This window comes from Schistocerca piceifrons, chromosome X, assembly GCF_021461385.2.
Source record: "Schistocerca piceifrons isolate TAMUIC-IGC-003096 chromosome X, iqSchPice1.1, whole genome shotgun sequence".
NCBI classification, from domain to species: Eukaryota; Metazoa; Arthropoda; class Insecta; order Orthoptera; family Acrididae; genus Schistocerca; species Schistocerca piceifrons.
Window position 1 is genome coordinate 2,069,301 of NC_060149.1, and position 22,992 is coordinate 2,092,292.

General features: G+C 39.3%; 1 protein-coding gene across 6 annotated transcripts in view; it reads right to left on the reverse strand.

Moving 5' to 3' along the window:
* Positions 1–22,666, reverse strand: part of LOC124721943 (biotin--protein ligase) — a 439,412-nt gene extending 416,746 nt beyond the window's left edge. For all 6 annotated transcript variants that reach the window (XM_047247106.1, XM_047247104.1, XM_047247103.1 and 3 more), the window contains exon 1: positions 22,404–22,666. The gene's annotated coding sequence lies outside the window, so the exon portion shown is untranslated. The remainder of the gene's footprint in view (positions 1–22,403) is intronic.
* Between the last annotated feature and the right edge of the window lie 326 nt (positions 22,667–22,992).

Here is a 22,992-nt window from a genome sequence, read left to right on the forward strand (position 1 = left end):
AGCACCTAAAGGCTGATCCAGATTTACTAATTTATTCAACTCTTCCTGGCAAAATTCCCTCATAGTTTATCTACCTACCCTGTACACAGGTCCATTCAGAAACTCTTTTTGCAACCTACACTGCTTATTTTTACTCCAGTATTTGTCTAGAAGCATTCATTCAAACATTTCAAATGAAATGAACTGATCCTTAAATTTGTTAGCTCATGTCTGAGCTGAACCTCCCAGCATTCTCTTTACAAATTTTACTTTTGCCTCATCTGACATCCCAGGCAGAAAACAGTCCTTGCAACTGGCCAAAAAATCCACAGCACGATATCCGTTTTTGCCTGAAAATGTCTTTCCACTAGGCCTGCGTTACTGGAAACCCAGCATGACCCGAAACATTATACAATTCCATCTGGGTAATATTTTCATTTACTTTTGAGGTGACAGTTGCCATTATCTTTCTGAGATCATCAGCTGTGCTGTCTAATTTATTTATCAGCACAGCTTTTGACTCATCATTGCTAGCCACTATTTTCGCACTCACTTCTGCCAAAGACTGCCTTGTCACCTCTTCTCTATCGTCACACATCTGCCTTCCCAAAACAATTTCACCCCTCAGCTCAGCCTCAACCGCTTCAACCTTGGAATGCCAGCTCTCTTCTATTTTTTCTAATTTATTATTTAATTCGGTCACAATTTCTTGTTTCATTGACCCCAATTGACTATTTATTTGGCCCACATTAGTTTTTAATACAGCCATTTCATTTCCCACATCAGTCTTCAGATAACTTAATTCAGAATTTAATTTAGTTATAAAATTAGTGTCTAAAGCACTTAATTTATTACCCATATCAGTTTTAAATGAAACTATTTAGCTACTCGTATTTTGGAGAAGAGCAATTAATTCTTTAGACATTACAGGGATACCGATTTCCTCCTCTCTCTGAGGACTTTGTGGTTCACTACCACTCCCTAATGACCCGCAATCACTAAGCGATTTTTTAATTTCGTGCACCATGTAGCGCGCTCGCTCTCCACAAAGCAATCCTTGTATACTAGAAATATTCATCTAGTAACGGGGGTTCGTACCTTCACAGTATGGAGGATGATCAATGATAGTGAACCCAAGGCAGCGAATTGTTGCAGATGTCACAATGCTTCCATGTAGTGTGGCACTGTCATGCTGAAGGAGACAGTGCTCCATGCATGGACCATCTCTTCAATTCATTCTTTCATGTTTTCTGAGGGCCTCTCGTGCACCACATAGCTATGTTAAACACCATCCTGTTACTTGCTACAATTCCAAACCTTCTAGAAGCAGAGGGTTGCAACTTACATTAGTGAAGCAGGAAAATCGACTGATTAATATACGTGACACGTAATTCCTCAAGCGACATTGACAACAGAATATAAAATTCAGAGGCTTTACTTTTCAGCACACTCTCATACATTACAAAAAAGTTCACCCCAGCTTCAGGTGTGAGTTCTTACAGCTCAATTTGATGTAAAATTTTTTTTGCTCTTCTTCATACTCAACAGAGGGCATCATTCATGTTTGATAAGGCAGAAAATGCATTAGTACTATATAAATAGTTAGAAGTCAGCAGGAAAGTATCTTTTATAAGACTAAAAGCAACAAACCCAAGGCTGAAACCTGGAAAGGAGTTTTACCATGAACAATATGCGTGCCCTGTTGCAGGAATTTAATTGCTTGATTTTAGTAAATGGCATATCAAAATCCCTGTATAAAATGCCTTGCTAAAATAGTATAGTTTTAAAAATGGTCTCATCACATTTATATTGAAACTCAGATTATCAGTTACTTTATTAATGCATTTGTTGTAATGTGGTGCTTTTGGAAACGTGTTGTATTTACCACAAGTGTTATAAGTACAAACATTATTCATCACCAGATCATGAACACTGTACTCTTAAGCTACTGATAAAGACGACATGCTGATTGGCATGTAATCATACTATGATTTGGGTTCTTTTTGTATATGTAACGTTAAGGTTTGTTTTCAATCACTAAGATATACACTGAAGCACCAAAGAAACTGGTAACGGCACGTGTATTCAAATACAGAGAGATGTAAACAGGTAGAATACAGCGCTGCAGTCAGCAATGCCTATACGAGACAACAAGTGTTTGTCGCAGTTGTTAGATTGGTTACTGCTGCTACAAAGGCACGTTATCAAGATTTAAATGAATTTGAACGTGGTGTTATAGTCAGCACATGAGCAATGGTACATAGCATCTATGAGGTACCGATGAAGTAGGGATTTTTCTGTACAACAATTTCACAAGTGTACCGTGAATATCAGTAATCTGATAAAACATCAAATCTCTGACAGTGTTATAACTGGAAAAAGATCCTGCAACAATGGGACCAACAACGACTGAAGAGAATCGTTCAACATGACAGAAGTGCAATCCTTCCCAAACTGCTGCAGATTTCAATGCTGGGCCATCATCAAGCATCAGCACGTGAACCATTCAACAAAACATAATTGATATGGGCTTTCGGAGCTGAAGGCCCACTCGTGTATCCTTGATGACTGTGTGGCACAAAGACTTACGCCTCGCCTGGACCCATCAACACTGACATTGGACTGTTGATGACTGGAAATATGACCGCCAAGTGAGATCGCAGGTATTTTCCTCGTCCGCTAAAAGAACTTTTTTAAGAGGAAATAGTGTCAAATTTAAATTTTCTTTGTTTTGTGTACTTGCTGTAGTGTCCGTTCTTGTCACACAACTGAATATTAGCGTCCCAGCAGAGCTCTTTCTTGAAAAAACTTGTTCTTTAGCTTAAGTCCCGATAATTGCAACATAACGCGAAATTTTGCGTGACATAAACACAAAAAATTCTATTCAAATTTTCTTGATAGTGCAAAATTCATTTAAAAAAGACAACTACTAGCTTCATCAGTGTCTATTGTTGCAATAGAAGTGTAATTAAATGTTTCCAAATCATATTTAACTAGCACATTTCGTATTGTTTACTAGTTAGACAGACGTGATCTAGGCCAAAATTTTCCAAGATATAAACGTTTAAAAACATGAACAAACACGTTTGATAATGTAAATTCTCTAAAAGCAAAGTAATTACAAATTCATTCTTCTGCTCAAATGTTCAAATGTTCAAATGTATGTGAAATCTTGCAGGACTTAACTGCTAAGGTCATCAGTCCCTAAGCTTACACACTACTTAACCTAAATTATCCTAAGGACAAACACACACAACCATGCCCAAGGAAGGACTCGAACGTCCGCCGGGACCAGCCGCACAGTCCACGACTGCAGCGCCTCAGACCGCTCGGCTAATCCCGTGCGGCAATTCATTCTTCTGTCATTGTATCTCTAAATCAGTACAAAAACAACAACCACCACACATATGACCTTTGTGTCGTTTTTTGTTTACACACTGCCAATCTCGCGTCCTTGACAAATGTAAAACATTCTTTAAACTAAATCATTCTTTCGAAATTGACATGAGTGAGAAATGTGGGAGCTGTTATAGGGTAGTGAGTAGAGGGATTTGTTGCCAATATTGTAGGAAATAATTTCACTGAGGGGGATGCAGTAGGGAGAATATTGGGAGAACAGAAGAGGCTCTCTCCTGGAACTGCAGAGTATGCAGTAGGAACATTTTGATAGGGGAACAGGAAAGAAACATCTGTGCCCTCCAGGCACAGTTGGAGGAAGCAAGGAAGGAACTCATAAGGATCAAGAGAGATAGAGGGGAGGAGGGTGGTTGGGAACTGGCAGTTGATAGGAGGATAGAAAGAAAGAGGACGCAATCTGACAGTTTTATCACCAACACCAAAAACAGGTATCTACTACTGCCAGAGTTAAGTGGAGAAGAGCCTAAGGTAGAACGAGGAGCAGAAAGTGTGCAGCACAATTCAGCTAAGGGCAAGAAGCCTAATAATGTACAAAGTGTTAGGGAGAGGAAAGTGCTTCTGCTAGGTAGTGGTCATGGGCGAGGTGTAGGCCCTCAGTTACAGGAAAGTTTAGGGGCAGCATACCAGGCCACCAGTATCTTCAAGCCCAATGGAGGGCTAAGTCATGTGATAGAGGACCTAGGGTCTTTACGTAAGGACTTTACAAAAGAGGACCATGTAGTGATAGTGGGTGGGGCGGGAAACAGTCTGGACAGGGATGGGGCATATGACATATGTGGTGACCTGGACAAGATAGCTTCCCTGACTCATGGCACCAACGTACACTTTGTTCAGCTGTTCCGGCGTCATGATCGACTGCACCTCGATGGAGCTGTGAGGTGAATCAATGTGGGGTTAGGGATGGCTCTGAGGACAGCCAACTTTGCTCACGTTTCTCTGGTGCCCGTCGGGACTATCAACAGATGGGGTTTCACTAGGCATGGCCTACACCTAAACAGGACTGGGAAGGGAAGATTGGTACAGCTGATTCATGAAAGTATAGGGGGTGGATCTCGGGCCACACATGGTCAAATACCTGTTGTCATAGGCAGGAAAAGTAGGTCTTTTAGGACAAATCCAGACAACAGGTTCCCTTGCCTAAAGAGTATGTCTAGTAGTTTAAAAAATACTGAAACACTCTCTCACAAAACATATTTTAACACTCCAAATACCACACATACCAGATGTCACAAACAAAAACAAACCATTGGAAAGAATAACATGGGGAATTTCACAGACTTAACAATCCTCCATCAAAACATGCAATCAATAAAAGATAAAATACAACTATTAGAAGTTGAGCTCCAATCTTTGAACTGCACAGTAGTTTGTATTACTGAGCACAGGTGTAGAGACACAGAAATCCAACGTATAGTATTATCATTGTATGAAAAGGCAAACTCTTACTGCAGAACTACTTCAAGGGGTGGACGATCATGCATTTATATCAGAAAAAGAACACAGTTCAAATCAAGACATGACCTCAGTGCCGCAAGTGAAAACAAACACTTTGAAATATCAGCTATTGAATTAACAGGGCTTGATATCACCAAGAAATTAATCATTTTGTGTGTGTATAGATCTCCCAGTGGTGGTGTGGACAATTTTTCAATAAGTTAACAGAAGTTCTAGATAAAGTATCAAGTACAAAGGTCACCATAATTCTGTGTGGGTACATTAACATCAACACTAACATCATAAATGAATCCAACAGCACCTTCATAAACATCCTTTATAGTTTTGTCATGTCCCTAGTGGTCAATAGTACAACAAGGGTTACTGCAACGACTGCATCAGTAATTGACCATGTGACCATCTCTGTCAAATAACAACAGTAAAATCAGGCATCGAATCATTCCCTAAACTACAAGCCTACAAACGACATCTATCACAAATCAAAATAAAAGATTTTTCAAAGGAACTAGAAAAACAAAGCTGGGATGAAGTGTATAAGGAAACCAATGTGAATATGAACTTCTCTAAACTCTCCACATTGTCTAAATTGAACTTTGAAAAGGCATTTCCAAAAGGTTGCATGTCTGTATCAATATCTCACAAAAACAGATGGATAAAAGCAGGTATTAAGAAGTCCTCCCAAACACTTAAACACCTCAGTTCCGTGAAAAAGATTCGCAATGATCCAGAATTATTGAATTTCTATCATAGATACAAAAATATCTATAGGAAGTTGCTGATTGCAGAAAAAAGTCATTTAATGACAAAATAATATATAATGCAGAGAATAAACGCAAAGCAGTCTGGGATGTTATAAAAAAGGAAACAGAGAGACGCAAACAAACACAGAATAACATACTGCTAAGGGAGGAGGATAAAGTAATAAATGATCCACAGCACTTAGCAAACTATGTAAACGAGCATTTTTCAAGTATTGCAGAGAAGTTACAGCAAAAATTCCCCAAAACAAATATAACACCTGTAAATAATGTTGCACTCAATACAATGATGTTACTTCCAACCAGAAAAATTGTCCAGAAACTAAGAAGTCAGTAGGCTTAGATGAAGTACCAATATGTGTACTGAAACAACGCATAGAGATTATACAAGGCCGCTTAACAAATATAATAAATGAATCCTTCACATCAGGGACATTTCCAGAGCAGTTAAAACAGGCAAGAGTTGTACTTTTGCTTAAGAAGGGTAATGCAGAAGACATAGAAAATTACCGGCCCATTTCCCTGCTGTCACCATTCTCAAAAATAATAGAAGCAATTATGAAAGACAGATTAATGAATTACCTGAATAAATACAATCTTTTAAGCGAATCGCAGTTTGGTTTCCGAAGTGGCAAAAATACAGAGTCAGCCATACTACAATTCACAAAAGTTTTACTTGATGCTCTTGATAAAGATGAGTGTGTCACAGGCATATTTTTGGATCTTTCTAAGGCATTTGATACAGTCGACCACAACAGTCTAGTAAATAAATTAGAAGCATTAGGAATAAGAGGGGTAGCTAATGACTGGTTTCGATCATACCAAACAGATAGGGTACAAAGAGTAGAGATAACACATACTTCAAATAGATCCAAACATTTAGTGAAACACTTATCAGAACCAAAATACATTAATATAGGGGTTCCGCAAGGTAGCATATTAGGACAAATTTACATCAATGACTTTCCCAGTAGTATTACTCATGGTGAAAAAATTCTCTTCGCTGATGGCAGCAATATTATAGTCACTGAGAAAACAAGAGAACTCCTTGCCGAGAAAGCAATAAAGTGACATTGAACATAAAGAAAACTAATGCCATGAATTTCAGTTTGAAGAGGAAAAATGACAATGTTAAATTAAATGTGGATGACACCTCTCTAGACTGTGTAACAAATGGAAAATTTCTAGGAATGAATATTGATTCTCAGTTGAAGTGGTGTGAGCACACAAAGGTACTTGCAAACAGAATGTCATCAGCATGTTATGCCCTTAGAATCCTATCGTCAGTATGTAACATGCAGGGTCTTTTAGTTACATATTATTCATATGTACACTCAATTCTTAGCTATGGCATACTTTTTTTGGGGAACAAAGGTACAAAATATGAACACAATTTTGCAAACTCCAGAAAAGAGCCATAAGAATAATAACCAAAAATACTAGTCAAACTCATTGTAAAGATCTGTTTAAAACACTGGGGATTTTAACTGCTCCATGTGAATACTTTTACCAGTCAGTTGTACACATCAAAAATAACGTTGGTAATTACTGAACAAACAGCTCTGTCCATGACCATGCAACAAGAGATATACCCAACTTACATTTACCACGAAAAAATAGACATAAAACTCAAAACAGCATTTTCTAACAAGGAATAAAACTGTACAATAAATTACCAAAAGAGATTAAAGAAATTGCAAAAATACACTTATTTAAAAAGGCAGCTAAAAAGTACTTATTAGGCAATACATTATATACATTGGAGGATTAGCCTACTTACGTAAAACAGAGTGGGGGTTTGATAAAAAAAATTGTTATACAAATAAATAATAATAGTGATTATAAAACCTCGAACATTCCAGATAACACCTTCACTTTAAGTTTTTTTCCCCCTTGTTTTTCCTTTCTAGAAACACTTACCCCCAAGCTATGCATTGCACAATACTAACACACCTATTCTTCTTTCTGAGCTCAACATGTCACTCCTCATGGAGGGATGCCGACTCATTTTTTCAGGATAGCAAATGTGAAGTTGCGGTACGGAAAATGGCCCAGAGATCACCTGTGTGTGTGTGTGTGTGTGTGTGTGTGTGAAGTGTTATGAAACAATGTGTGTAGATTGTGTGCAGTGACTGATAGTGAGATATGAGTGAGCAGTGTGGCATTACGTTATTTAATAAGTTATTTGCAAAAATGGATTGTATACCAGGAATAAATCTAATGATTGTCGCTAACTAGAAGTCTGTAAATATATGTGTATACGAATTAGCTTATTTTAAATTAATCTAAACTTGTAAATATTTTGAGATGATACTTCTACATACAACTCTGACAGGTGGCACGTACATAAGCATCCTGTCTGATTACCTGCATCCGTTCATATCCATTGTGCATTCCAATGGACTTGGGCAATTCCAGCAGGACAATGTGACAACCCACGCGTCCAGATTTGCTACTGAGTGGCTCCAGGAACACTCTTCTGAGTTTGAACACTTCCTCTGGCCACCAAGCTCCCCAGACACGAACATTATCGAGCATATCTGGGATGCCTCGCAACACAGTATTCAGAAGAGATCTCCACCCCCTCGTACTCTTACAGATTTATGGGCAGCCCTGCAGGATTCGTGGTGCAAATTCCCTCCAGCACTACTTCAGACATTAGTCGAGTTGATGCCACGTCATGTTGCAGCACTTCTGTGTGCTCGTGGGGGCCCTACACGGTACTGGGCAGGTGCACCAGTTTCTTTGGCTCTTCAATGTACACTCCTGGAAATGGAAAAAAGAACACATTGACACCGGTGTGTCAGATCCACCATACTTGCTCCGGACACTGCGAGAGGGCTGTACAAGCAATGATCACACGCACGGCACAGTGGACACACCAGGAACTGCGGTGTTGGCCGTCGAATGGCGCTAGCTGCGCAACATTTGTGCACCGCCGCCGTCAGTGTCAGCCAGTTTGCCGTGGCATACGGAGCTCCATCGCAGTCTTTAACACTGGTAGCATGCCGCGACAGCGTGGACGTGAATCGTATGTGCAGTTGACGGACTTTGAGCGAGGGCGTATAGTGGGCATGCGGGAGGCGGGGTGGACGTACCGCCGAATTGCTCAACACGTGGGGCGTAAGGTCTCCACAGTACATCAATGTTGTCGCCAGTGGTCGGCGGAAGGTGCACGTGCCCGTCGACCTGGGACCGGACTGCAGCGATGCACGGATGCACGCCAAGACCGTAGGATCCTATGCAGTGCCGTAGGGGACCGCACCGCCACTTCCCAGCAAATTAGGGACACTGTTGCTCCTGGGGTATCGGCGAGGACCATTCGCAACCGTCTCCATGAAGCTGGGCTACGGTCCCGCACACCGTTAGGCCGTCTTCCACTCACGCCCCAACATCGTGCAGCCCGCCTCCAGTGGTGTCGCGACAGGCGTGAATGGAGGGACGAATGGAGACGTGTCGTCTTCAGCGATGAGAGTCGCTTCTGCCTTGGTGCCAATGATGGTCGTATGCATGTTTGGCGCCGTGTAGGTGAGCGCCACAATCAGGACTGCATACGACCGAGGCACACAGGGCCAACACCCGGCATCATGGTGTGGGGAGCGATCTCCTACACTGGCCGTACACCAGTGGTGATCGTCGAGGGGACACTGAATAGTGCACGGTACATCAAAACCGTCATCGAACCCATCGTTCTACCATTCCTAGACCGGCAAGGGAACTTGCTGTTCCAACAGGACAATGCACGTCCGCATGTATCCCGTGCCACCCAACGTGCTCTAGAAGGTGTAAGTCAACTACCCTGGCCAGCAAGATCTCCGGATCTGTCCCCCATTGAGCATGTTTGGGACTGGATGAAGCGTCGTCTCACGCGGTCTGCACGTCCAGCACGAACGCTGGTCCAACTGAGGCGCCAGGTGGAAATGGCATGGCAAGCCGTTCCACAGGACTACATCCAGCATCTCTACGATCGTCTCCATGGGAGAATAGCAGCCTGCATTGCTGCGAAAGGTGGATATACACTGTACTAGTGCCGACATTGTGCATGCTCTGTTGCCTGTGTCTATGTGCCTGTGGTTCTGTCAGTGTGATCATGTGATGTATCTGACCCCAGGAATGTGTCAATAAAGTTTCCCCTTCCTGGGACAATGAATTCACGGTGTTCTTATTTCAATTTCCAGGAGTGTATATCGCTAATGAGGAAGAAGCTGAAGATATCTGTGATGACTGGAATAATGTTTTCAGCAAGTTTTTTAATCACAACTATACTCACTCCATTATCACCTACCGCCTCAGATGAGATTCTCATTATTACTTTCCAAAGTGTTTTTTTTTTAAATAAGTTTCAAAAAAATTTACCTGTCATAGTTATAGTATTATGTGGTTGTTGAAACAAATTGCAAAAAAATTTGAGAGCTGCCTGGTATCAAGGGAATTAGTTTAATTCACCTGCAGAAGCTTGAGTTTATAGTTCCTATACCAAGACTGACCCCCCCTCCCAGCCTTTTTTTTCCTCTTCAGCTCAGCTCACTGCTTACATCACAATAGGTACAATTGGATCAGCCATGCACACATTCCATTTCTATCTATTCTACTGTTTACTATATTCATCAAAGTTCAGTTCGTTGGATTTCATCTAAATCTATTGCACGGTCTTGCTCATCGATTACCTGGCTTTATTGTGCAGTCAACACTGATGATGGTGCTCTTTCACTTTGTCAGAACATTCAGGAGCATATTTGTCTTAACATGTCTAAATTTGTGAGCGAATTCTTGATTTTCACCATCTAGGGTCAAGTTCATTGGTTAGGTCATTTCTGAGGGCACTACTATATAAGTATATTAGGTTCCTGCCTCTCACACCTGTTCTCCGTGAGTCTGTATACAATACATTAATAATATCACATCACCGTGGTACTTTTTGTGTGTGTGTGTGTGTGTGAGAGAGAGAGAGAGAGAGAGAGAGAGAGAGAGAGAGAGAGAGAGAGAGAGAGAGAAGGGGGGACGCGGCGAAGTTGCCAGAAGAAACTGTAACACTGAGAATATATGTAATGGTTTCTCTGTATGTAGTTCTATCAAATTAGCAATAATTGGTATATCATACAGACAACAAATTCAGTACTAAATACACGTGTCGGACAATTAATTATAAAGGTAACATGAGGATTTTAATCATTATTTCCAGTAAAGAAAGTGGTATCTGGAGCCCACAGTAATAATGTAGATTCGATGTTTCCATTTTTTCTGTAAATATGGAACTACATTCAGAAACTCATTGTCAAACACTAGATAAATTTATATATCTGAATTAGAAAGAGTAAAATAATTTCACATAAAACTCTTAGAATGTTTGATAAACTGACAAGACAAAAATGATCAAGTTAAGCAACATGCTAACATTACTGCAGAGTACAATGCAGATAGAGTAAAACTGTTAAAACAAAATGGTGTAAGAAGACAAGCTGAGGATAGCATTACTACTGTTCTCTACCTATCTTTTTTAAAAATAAGATTTTACAAATCTTTTGTTGTTCTCTCGGCTCAACATTCTTTACAACATGTGCATTGTTGGGAAGCTGATCCATTCTAGAAATCATAAACAAAGCCAGGGTTAATTATTTTGCAATAAACACATGAACAGAAGATTCATCTACGGTGCCATGTGTGATAGTGTCAGTAATCATTTGATGACGTGTTACACTGATTCTTTGTACACTGGGCAACATGGCTACATGTAATTTTTATTTCCCCATGTGGAAGTTGCATAAAGCAGCATGTATTTTTATGTATTGTCAGGGATGGAAATACGGAAGCGTCCAATCCCGCCCGTCTGCTTCGACCCGTGACGTCACAAATATGGCGGAAACGACCATAAACCACGATTCCAATGTGGCGCACATAAAGTCATTACGTACACATTATGAGGACGAAAATACATCGAAAAACAAACACACACACTTTCCACAAAAAGCCTAATGACACTAACGGGACAAGTGCGGGAAATGGGTGTTTTTGGGTGGGGGCAAACTAAATATAAACAAATTCAGACACCGACCCCCATACAAAACCACACAAAACAACGAAAAAACCGACATCACAAAACTCTCCAAATACCTCTAAAACAATATCATCTGGAATCGGACACTTCCCTTGACCTATATAGCTCAACAGCAACTCCCGATCCCATAAATTAGGATCAAACACTTCCCTTGGCCTATATAGCTCAAAAACATCTCCCGATACCAATACCAACATACACAGCCACACATTGGCATCGAACACTTCCCTTGACCTGCGCACTTACTTTTTACTGTCATATCCATTCCTGAACAGATACAACAACCGATTAATTTTACTAAAATTACCACATGACGTACAGTGAACAACACTAAATTAACCTTCACACAAAATCGTTAACTCACTGAAACGAATTCCACTACAACACAGCCGACACTAACAATTCTGGATAATGAGCAAAAGGAAACTGAGCCCATTACACCAAACAAACGAAAAGCCTGAACATACCACCAGAGAGCAAAACAAACCACAACACGACGACACCTACAAACACACTACACCCACAAACCAAACTCTGCGCCGTCATGACGTCACACACGACAACACCCTTACGTCACGGGTCAAAGCCGAGGCGTGGGATCGGACGATTCTGTCGACCCTCAGGGATCTCCTCCCAAGTCCCTGACTTGGTTTCAATCAAATTTGGCACGCAAACAAGAAACTTCATGAATATCAACAGTGTGGGGTTTAAAAGCTCCTAGCTATAACTGGAGTGGAGATAACGGCAAAAGAAGTATTTTTTGCAGCCCCTGCTACATGTTTTTTTACAAAATATATAACACTGTGCTGTCTGTGATTATATTTATTCTGCTACCAGTTTTGGTCTTAAACCATCACCAACAGCAGAAAAATGATCGCTGATGTATCATGTCATACATGCTTTGACGTACATTACCACTGTAATCCATAATTGCCAATAATTTTAGCAAGGTTAAACTATGATGGCCCACTGACAAAATGACATGTTATTATTAACAACTATGGTTTTCAGTGGTAACATATGTCATTGATGATGGTTTAAGACTGAAACTGGTAATAGAACAAACAACATTATCACAGACATAAACTGACTGAACCAGAGGTTGTACAGAGTTTCAGGGAGAGCATAAGTGAAAAATTGACAGGAATGGGGGAAAGAAATACAGTAGAAGAAGAATGGGTAGCTTTGAGGGATGAAGTAGTGAAGGTACCTGAGGATCAAGTAGGTAACAAGACGAGGGCTAGTAGAAACCCTTGGGTAACAGAAGAAATACTGAATTTAATTGATGAAATGAGAAAATATAAAAATACAGTAAATGAAGCAGGCAAAAAGGAATACAAACGTCTCAAAAATGAGATCGCCAGGAAGTGCAAAATGGCTAAGCAGGGATGGCTAGAGGACAAATGTAAGGATGTAGAGGGTTATCTCACTAGGGGTAAGATAGATACCGCCTACAGGAAAATTAGAGGTACCTTTGGAGAAAAGAGAACCACTTGTATGAATATCAAGAACTCAGATGGAGACCCAGTTCTAAGCAAAGAATGGAAAGCAGAAAGGTGGAAGGAGTATATAGAGGGTCTATACAAGGGCAATGTACTTGAAGACAATATTATGGAAATGGAAGAGGATGAAGATGAAATGGGAGATACGATACTGAGTGAAGAGCTTGACAGAGCACTGAAAGTCCTAAGTCGAAACAAGGTCCCAGGAGTAGACAACATTCCATTAGAGCTACTGACAGCCTTGGGAGAGCCAGTCCTGACAAAACTCTCCCATCTAGTGAGCAAGATGTATGAGACAGGTGAAATACCCTCAGACATCAAGAAGAATATAATAATTCCAATCCCAAAGAAAGCAGGTGTTGACAGATGTGAAAATTACTGAACAATTAGTTTAATAAGTCACGGCTGCAAAGTACTAACGCGAATTCTTTACAGACAAATGGAAAAACTGGAAGAAGCTGACCTCAGTGAAGATCAGTTTGGATTCTGGAGAAATATTGGAACACATGAGGCAATACTGATCCTACGACTTATCTTAGAAGATAGGTTAAGGAAAGGTAAACCTACCTTTCTAGCATTTGTAGACTTAGAGAAAGCTTTTGACGATGTTGACTGGAATACTCTCTTTCAAATTCTGAAGGTGGCAGGGGTAAAATATACAAAGCAAAAGGCTGTTTACAATCTGTACAGAAACCAGATGGCAGTTGTAAGATTTGAGGGGCATGAAAGGGAAGCAGTCGTGGGAAAGGGAGTGAGACAAGGTTGTAGCCTCTCCCCGATGTAATTCAGTCTGTATATTGAGCACGCAGTAAAGGAAACAAAAGAAAAATTTGGAGTAGGAATTAAAATCCATGGAGAAGGAATAAAAACTTTGAGGTTCGCCGATGACATTGTAATTCTGTCAGTGACAGCAAACGACTTGGAAGAGCAGTTGAACGGAATGGACAGTGTCATGAAAGGGGGATATAAGATGAACATTAACAAAAGCAAACCAAGGATAATGGAATGTAGTCGAATTAAGTCAGGTGATGCTGAGGGAATTAGATTAGGAAATGAGACACATACAGTAGTAAAGGAGTTTTGCTATTTGGGGAGCAAAATAACTGATGATGGTCGAAGTAGAGAGGATATAAAATGTAGACTGACAATGGCAAGGAAAGAGTTTCTGAAGAAGAGAAATTTGTTCACATAGAGTATAGATTTAAGAGTCAGGAAGTCGTTTCTGAAAGTATTTGTATGGAGTGTAGCCATGTATGGAAGTGAAATGTGGACGATAAATAGTTTGGACAAGAATAGAATAGAAGCTTTCGAAATGTGGTGCTACAGAAGAATGCTGAAGATTAGATGGGTAGATCACGTAACTAATGAGGAGATACTGAATAGAATTGGGGAGAAGAGTAATTTGTGGCACAACTTGATTAGAAGAAGGGATTGGTTGGTAGGACATATTCTGAGGCATCAAGGGATCACCAATTTAGTATTGGAGGGCAGCGTGGAGGGTAAAAATCGTAGAGGGAGACCAAGAGATGAATACACTAAGCAGATTCGGAAGGATGTAGGTTGCAGTAGGTACTGGGAGATGAAGCAGCTTGCACAGGATAGAGCAGCATGGAGTGCACATCAAACCAGTCTCGCGACTGAAGACCACAACAACGACATCACAGACAGCACAGTGTTATGCATTTTATAAAATCCTTGTATGCTGTTGCCTAGCACCCAAGGAAGATGCCCAGCTATATAGGCTGCCCTGCACTTCAGGTGTATTGTAATGTAGTAGTATCAGCCTGCCTTATTGACCCGCTTTTCACGGCAGCTTACACGTACAGGCCACAAAACAGTTTTCCAGTCCCCTACATATACAGGCTGGCCTGCATGATAGGCTTGTTGTGTTACAGTGGGGGGAGGGAGGGGGAGGGAGAGAGGGGGAGGGAGAGAGGGGAGGGGGAGAGGGGGATAGGGAGAGTGCGTTCAAGAGTGAAGCCACGAGGAATGGGCTAGTAATTTTTAAAAAGTATGAAAAATGCAAGGACAGGGGCCACTACATTACTGTTACCGAAGGCTGAAGAACATACTGATAATAATTACACAACTTGCAGTTACCCTCCTTTTTTATGATGGTAAAGCAAAAGCTGAAATTAGTTTACTTACTGATTAACAAAGGGGTCATCACTGAGAAAGAAGAGGTATGAATGCTGTACCTAATAATACTTGCTATAATATTTAAAACTTCCCTAACTTTAAAACCATATACCTGAATGTAACTCTAAACTGGATTTTGCCTCCCACACGTGCATAAGAGAAAACAGTGACTGAAGTCTCACTTCTGTGTTCCTTTAGTGCGATTTTATTCTGTGTTCCTTCAGTGCGATTTTATAGCTGCTGCTTTGTATATGGGTTACCATTTCTTTCCTAACATGATGTTGCCCCACTCCTTTATCCAAAATCCACACCGCGGTGGCATACTGATCAGCATGTAGCCTGTGGCCAGGTTACGTTGAAATGCGATAATTTGTTTGCGAGTTGGTGAAGCCAAACACAGTGTGTTGTAACACTCCGACCTGCAGCATAGCCTAATGTTTACATCTGTGCCACACACAAAGGCACTTAGCCATATTTAATACTCTTTTTGTCATAAAAATTAAACCTGAAGTCAAACTCAGAAAACATATATTAGATAATGACAAGTCTCTGATGAGTATTTTGATGCACATTATATACACGCATCACACATGAACTACGAAAAAAGTAAGAAGGATCCGATATGTAGCTTCTACCCAAAATGAAATAGTTACAATTTTTTATAAATCAGTTGCATGTGAAGCAGTACACTTAATAATTTTTTAGGTGTAAAGATATATGTCTTAATACATCCACACAGTGAGTTACTTGAATGAGGCTATAGATATGTAATTATATTGCATAAACAGTATCTTCATACCACCTCACATTGTATTTAATAGTATATGATCAATATGTTATCAAAATATTTCCACTTACAAAAGTTTAAAGCTATTGTACTCACACTCTGTCACAATATGACTACCAATGCCATAGCTCCAAGGGAATTCCATGGCCTCTGCTCGTGACACACAAGGGTAGCATACTGTCTTCTAAAATTGTTACTATTTAATGTTAACGAGACACTGATCACAACATACTTGGGCCATTCCGTGCCAAGTGGTCTAATATCGAGAAATGTTCCCACAAGACCATCATGGATTTTGATGAAATTTTGTATGAACATTCACACATGTTCTCAATGAACACTGGTACAGCTTCAGTTTCAGAAATTCAATACTTGCAGAGATATAGTCACTTGTTTGAAACCATAGTACAGCTTCCAATAGTGCATCCTTGAATTTTCAGCAAATTTGAGATGAGATATCTCTGTAAGTATTTGCATTAAAGAAACAAAACTTGGCCATCTTATACAACTTTTAGAGCTCTTTAAAGTAAAAATTAAGAAAAGGATTTCTGAGCAATTTTCATATAGATAATTTGAAGCAAATTTGGGGAAAAAAAAGCTGTTTAAAAAAAATGCGACCTTTAGTTTTTTATATCTCCAAAAGTAATTGTGGGATGTACATGAAACTTTGCACACCACAATTCACCAACACAAGGTCTTAGAATATAAATTTTCATACTCCTACTGCTTTCCATTATTTCACAAATCCAGGGTGAAGTAGACGATTTTGCAAACAGTGCTAAAAATGGGTATTTTTAGTCAAATTTTTCAAAAAAGTGTTTTCTCCAAACTCTTCTAAACTATGGTCATTAGAAAGAGCATATTCTAAACTATCTAGAAAAGTGGATTTGGTTTTGCAATGCAAGCATATAAGGCCCTAAAAAGTAGCATCATCAAAGAGGCGCACTGGAAGTTTGAACACATTTTTTTGGCACTCAAATTATACCTGAAACCTTTTATTATGCCTAATAAATGTTTATTAGTGCCTTGAATAATTGAAATAAAAAGACCTGGTAAATAAGCAATGAGACTGTCAGAAAAACTTGAAAACTATGAGAAGTATCCCTTCTGCTTTTATCATAAGTGTTCATCTGCATAAAATTCTTCTCATTTGTATAAAAAGAGAGAGAGAGAGATCAGATTGTTTCATTATTGTGAGCCTTGTTTGAACAATCAGTATTTCAGTGGTGTGTTTGCAGCATAGTGAGTGGGTTCTCTTGACTGAGTGTGGCTTGTTAAGTGATTCGTAAGACCATCAAAGTTTGTAATCTAATTTACAAAAAATTGTTTTGATTGTATCTTTTATGGCATATATCTCTTATTAGATTTTTTCATTGGTATTATACATTGTGTATAATTTCATTCAGTAGTAATTTGTCTGAAATTTAAGCAGATTATAATTTGCACTTAGAGGCCAAATACGTTATTTAGTTACCGATTAGAGATGGATGCAGAAGGGAACAGCATACCTTCCTGCTCAATTGGGCAAAGAGATAGTGGAACAAAGCGTCATGTCACTTTCTTTGCCATAAAGCTGCTTTAAAATGGTTTGCGGATTTTAGTGATGAGGAAAAAGAGTTGCTGGTCCGATGTTCTGAAGCAAAGCTCGACAATACCTCTCAAGTTTGTGTACACCATGAAGCCCTGCTATTGACACAATATGAGAGGTTACAAAAAAAATGCTTCAATCCCTTTGGGAAGGTGAATCATAATGTTAAGGCAGGAATTCGCACTCTTGATACTGAAACAGCTAATAAGGTTTCTGATATGTTGAAGAAGCAGCTTGTTAATAACGTAAAGCCAGGTCAGAAAATTTGTCCGGCTTTCAGGACTACCTTAAATAAACACTTGGACGAAGCTTAATCAGCCTCATCATCACATTCTGATGAGGACTTTACACCAAAAGAAGAATTAAATAGTAGCTTATTGTCTATCGGTATTTCACCCCTGAAGAGAACAGTAAGCTACAGAGATAAGCCCCAATATGTGAAGAAGAAAATTCAAAAGGCTCAAAATGTGATTAAAAACAGAATTGTAAATGCAATGGGAGTAAACCGACAAATTAAAGATGCTAGTGAAATTAAGGAATGTGGAAACTGTGCCGACTATGCACATTTGCTGACTGAACTGAAAGCCAAGATGCAGAATGCAATTCATAAAGAACAGATACAAATTTTAACCTTGGCACCTGTAAGTTGGACAGTCAGACAAACAGCAGCTCAGTTCGGCGTGTTCGAAAGAATGGTGAAGAATGCTCGGAAGCTTAAGGCAGAGAAGGGCATTCTGGCACTTCCCGAAAATAGGCAAAGCAGGAAATTACCATCAGAAGTTGCTAGTAGAGAGCGAAATGTTTTTGAAAATGATGAGTATAGTAGGGTGTGCCCTGGAAAAAAGATAGTATTTCAGTCAGACTTTTAGATAGGAAGACATACATGCAGAAAAGATTGTTACTTTGCAATTTACGGGAAATGTATGTTATCTATAAGAATATAAATGGTCCAGAAATAGGGTTCTCAAAGTTTTGTGAACTTAGACCCAAATGGTGTGTAACAGTAGGATCAGCTGGAATGCACGCAGTTTGCGTCTGTGCAATTCACCAAAATGTTAAGCTTATGCTTAATGGAGCTGGTATACGTGAAAATTATAAGGAGATTCTCAGCAAGGCAGTTTGAACTCTAAACAGTGCATGCTACATCGCTGTGAAAGGTGTCCTGGGCCCGAAGCTATAGCATCTGAAATTGCCAGCTATTTCCTAGATCATGAGCCACAGGAAGTTATTGTGTTTAAGCAATGGATACATACTGATCGGGCCACACTGGACACGAAGCAAATGGTAGTGGATGAATTTATTGAAGATGTAAAAACTAAAATATGGAGTCTGTCATGCCATCATTACATTGCCAAGCAGTAAAGCTTGCATCTTAAAGGCCTTAAATGTCATCTGAAAGATGAAGAGCTTGTTGTCCTAATGGATTTTGCAGAAAATTATTCTTTTATCATTCAGGATGCTGTTTTTTGCATTATCAGTGATTGTTTGCGGCATGACACTATTATAGTTCACGTTTTTATCAAGGAGCTCATCAAATATACAAAATCACGGCTTGCACAGATATCCCACATTCATTATTTCAGTGATGGCTCCAGTGCTCAATATAAAAATTTCAAGAATTTCCTAAATTTGTACTATCATAAGAGTGATTTTGGAATGACAGCCGAATGGAATTTTTTTGCTACTAGTCACGGGAAATCATCTTGTGACAGGATTGGAGGTACAACAAAGCGGTTAGCAGCACGAGCAAGCTTGCAACGGCCACTTAATGGACAAATTCTTACTCCCCTAGATCTGTTTCACTTCTGCTCTGAAAACATTAATGGAATTAAATTTGTTTTCGTCAGTAAAGATGAAATTGAAAAAAAAATATTGTGTCACAAGAAGAGAGGTTTAAACTTGGACAAACTGTAGCAGGCACTAGAGAAAATCATCACTTTTTACCTATTGATGAAACAACAATTCAGGTCAGCAGAGTTTCAAATGATTGTTCATCTTTTCTAGCAAAAATGGGTCACAGTAATGAAGGAGGCATATTAATGTCTGCTCTCCAACCAGGACAATATGTTGCATGCATCTATGAAAACGTGTGGTGGATTGGGAATATCTGTGAGACCCCCACAGAGCAAAGGGATGCATTAATAAACTTTATGCACCCACATGGTCCAGCAAATTCATTTTATAGGCCACCAAGAAGTGACAAGTGCTGGGTTCCGGAACACCACATTATTGCAGTTATTCCAGCTCCATCAGTAAATTCGTCTGGCCGGCAATACACCATTCCTCTTGATATTTATCAGAAAATTAATGTAGCATATCAAAAATTGAAATAGGTTAGAGGAAACAATCTAAGGAACCCAAGAGTGCCTTCTAATTTTACACAGAGCACTTAAATAATTTTACTATCAGGCTTGGGAACCTGTGTAAAGAAACCCTTATCAGGCTTGGGATCCTGTGGTAAAGAAACCCAACCGTGGCTGTTGTTGCTAAGCTATCGGGTGTGGCCTCTATGGCAATGGGAATGCTGGTTTTCTCAGGTGAAATGAAACTAGCAGAGATTTGTGTGTGTGTGTGTGTGTGTGTGTGTGTGTGTGTGAGAGAGAGAGAGAGAGAGAGAGAGAGAGAGAGAGAGAGAGAGAGAGAGAGAGAGAGAGGGGGGGGTGACAATTAAGAAATAACATTGTTTCTATTTTTATTCTTTTGCTATTCGGACTTAAGCTAGGTCCTATTCATCAGGACTTCTTATTTCACTTATCCAGGACATTAATAAACATGTATAGGGCAAAATAAAAGATTTCAGGTATAATTTGAGTGCCAGAAAAGTGTGTTCAAACTTCCAGTGCGCCTCTTTGATGATGCTACTTTTTAGGGCCTTATATGCTTGCATTGCAAAACCGAATCCACTTTTCTAGATAGTTTAGAATATGCTCTTTCTAATGACCATAGTTTAGAAGAGTTTGGAGAAAACACTTTTTTGAAAAATTTGACTAAAAATACCCACTTTTAGCACTGTTTGAAAAATCGTCAACTTTACCCTAGATTTGTGAAATAATAGAAAGCAATAGGTGAATGAAATTTTATATTCTAAGACCTTGTGTTGGTGAGTTATGGTGTGCAAAGTTTCATGTACATCCCACAATTACTTTTGGAGACATAAAAAACTAAAGGTCGCATTTTTTTTTTAAACAGCTATTTTTTCGCCCAACTTTGCTTCAAATTATCTATATGAAAATTGCTCAGAAATCCTTTTCTTAATATTTTACTTTAAAGAGCTCTAAAAGTTGTATAAGATGGCCAAGTTTTGTTTCTTTAATGCAAATACTTACAGAGATATCTCATCTCCAAGTTGCTGAAAATTCAAGGACGCAATATAGAAAGCTGTGCTAGGGTCTTAAACAAGTGACTGTATCTCCGAAAGTATTGAATTTCTGAAACTGAAATTTTACCAGTGTTCATGGAGAACATGTGTGAATGTTCATACAAAATTTCATCAAAATCCATGAGGGTCATGTGGGTGTCTCTAGACCACTTGGCATGGAATGACCCACTTGTTACATTCAGCAGCAGTAGGTGACTATGAACAAATCATACCAAACTTACATACAAACATGTACTCCCCTTTGCAAATCACTGTGAAGTGTGTGGCATACAGCACTTAATAAGTAAAACTTTCTGTAACCCAAACATTGATCTGAACACTACAGTGCTTTACTAGTCATAGTCCTGTAGGTAGTGATATGCCCTTCCCTTCCTCCAACCTTTGGATTTGTAGTCTGGCACTTACCCACAAGGGTGATGTTTTATGGTTCCATATATTAAGGTTTCTTCCCATTTACTGACTTATTTGCACATTCTTAGCTGAACATTCTACAGGATAAATAGGCTAATTGCAGAAGAATATCGATCTAATGGATACAACGGTAAGTCAGAAATTTTGCTACATAGATATCAGCATACGAGACAAATTACTCCCATCTTACTGTGGGACTGGATAAACAACTATTAATGTGCCACAGATATCATGTTAATCGTATACTTGATACAAATGAGTGTTACCCCACAGATACACCATAGTAATTAGACATACCATTTACAGATACATATTTGGTTCCTATTCACCACATCCTTCCACAAAACATCCAACTGCTGTACAATAATACCTGATCAACGTAATTCTCACTGAATATTATGCCAACTGCACACATATAAACACAGTGAGCGTAAAATAATAAAGAGGCAATGGTGGCCACTTCTATAAAACTGAATATTAGAGGGAGTGGTTCATTGTCACATGGCTATAAATGGGAAAGACACAATATCTGTCGTACACGAAAACCCTGATTCTGTATTAATGATTTTCGGCTTGTGCCTTTACCTCTCTTTAATACAAAACATAGTTACATCAGGTCATTTTACACTTGTATACATAACAGGTTCTTCTTTTATCCAACACACTTAACTATGAAATTCCTGAATTATTTATACAATCTCTGTTAAGCATGATATTATGAGCTTCATTTTTTTTGTGTGGATGGATTTCCTCAAAGAAATAAAATACTACATTTAGCAAAGAGGTCTCATTAGTTGTGTCATTCTCTACATCAAATTAGTATATATCATGGTTCGGTATCACCGTTTCGACTTTCTGTTACAAAGTAACTTGCTCTCTCCCACTGAGGGCACATCACCTACAAAATCGGTCTCAATAAAAATTGACATTTACCCAGTTGCTTGCTTCACATATATCTTCGAAGTGAAAGAAACACCGCATTTTTTAATGTGTAATTTTATCCATTACTATTATGCGCGAGCATATGATGACGCATAGGTGGTACTCTGACTCACGGCCCAAGAAGAAACTAAATTTTTGCTGGGCAGCGAACCGTATGTAATAGAAGAGACAGACATTTCGTAGATTAATTAGATTATACCATAACAACAAACATATCACCCCGCGTAAACAGAGGGTCCACAGACAAACCACTAACGCATCGTACCGAACCTCCTTGCTTCAACTCCGAGCTAGCAACATAGACACCAAGACAGAAACAGCTGCTAAAATCGTTCTGTATCTTTTCGTGTTGTGAAATAAGTTTGCAACTTTTTACGACAGCTGCAGTGTGCATAAGAGTTTTTTTGTGCCATTTTACACTCTTCTGGAGTCATACTCTGCAAACCACTGTGAAGTGAATGGCAGAGAGAGCTACGTACGTCTGACCATCCCTGTTCTTCTTGTTCCATTCTGTTAGTTAGTTTCATATTCCATCGATCATTTGCACGATAATTCATGATGATACGGAAAGAGTGAAGGC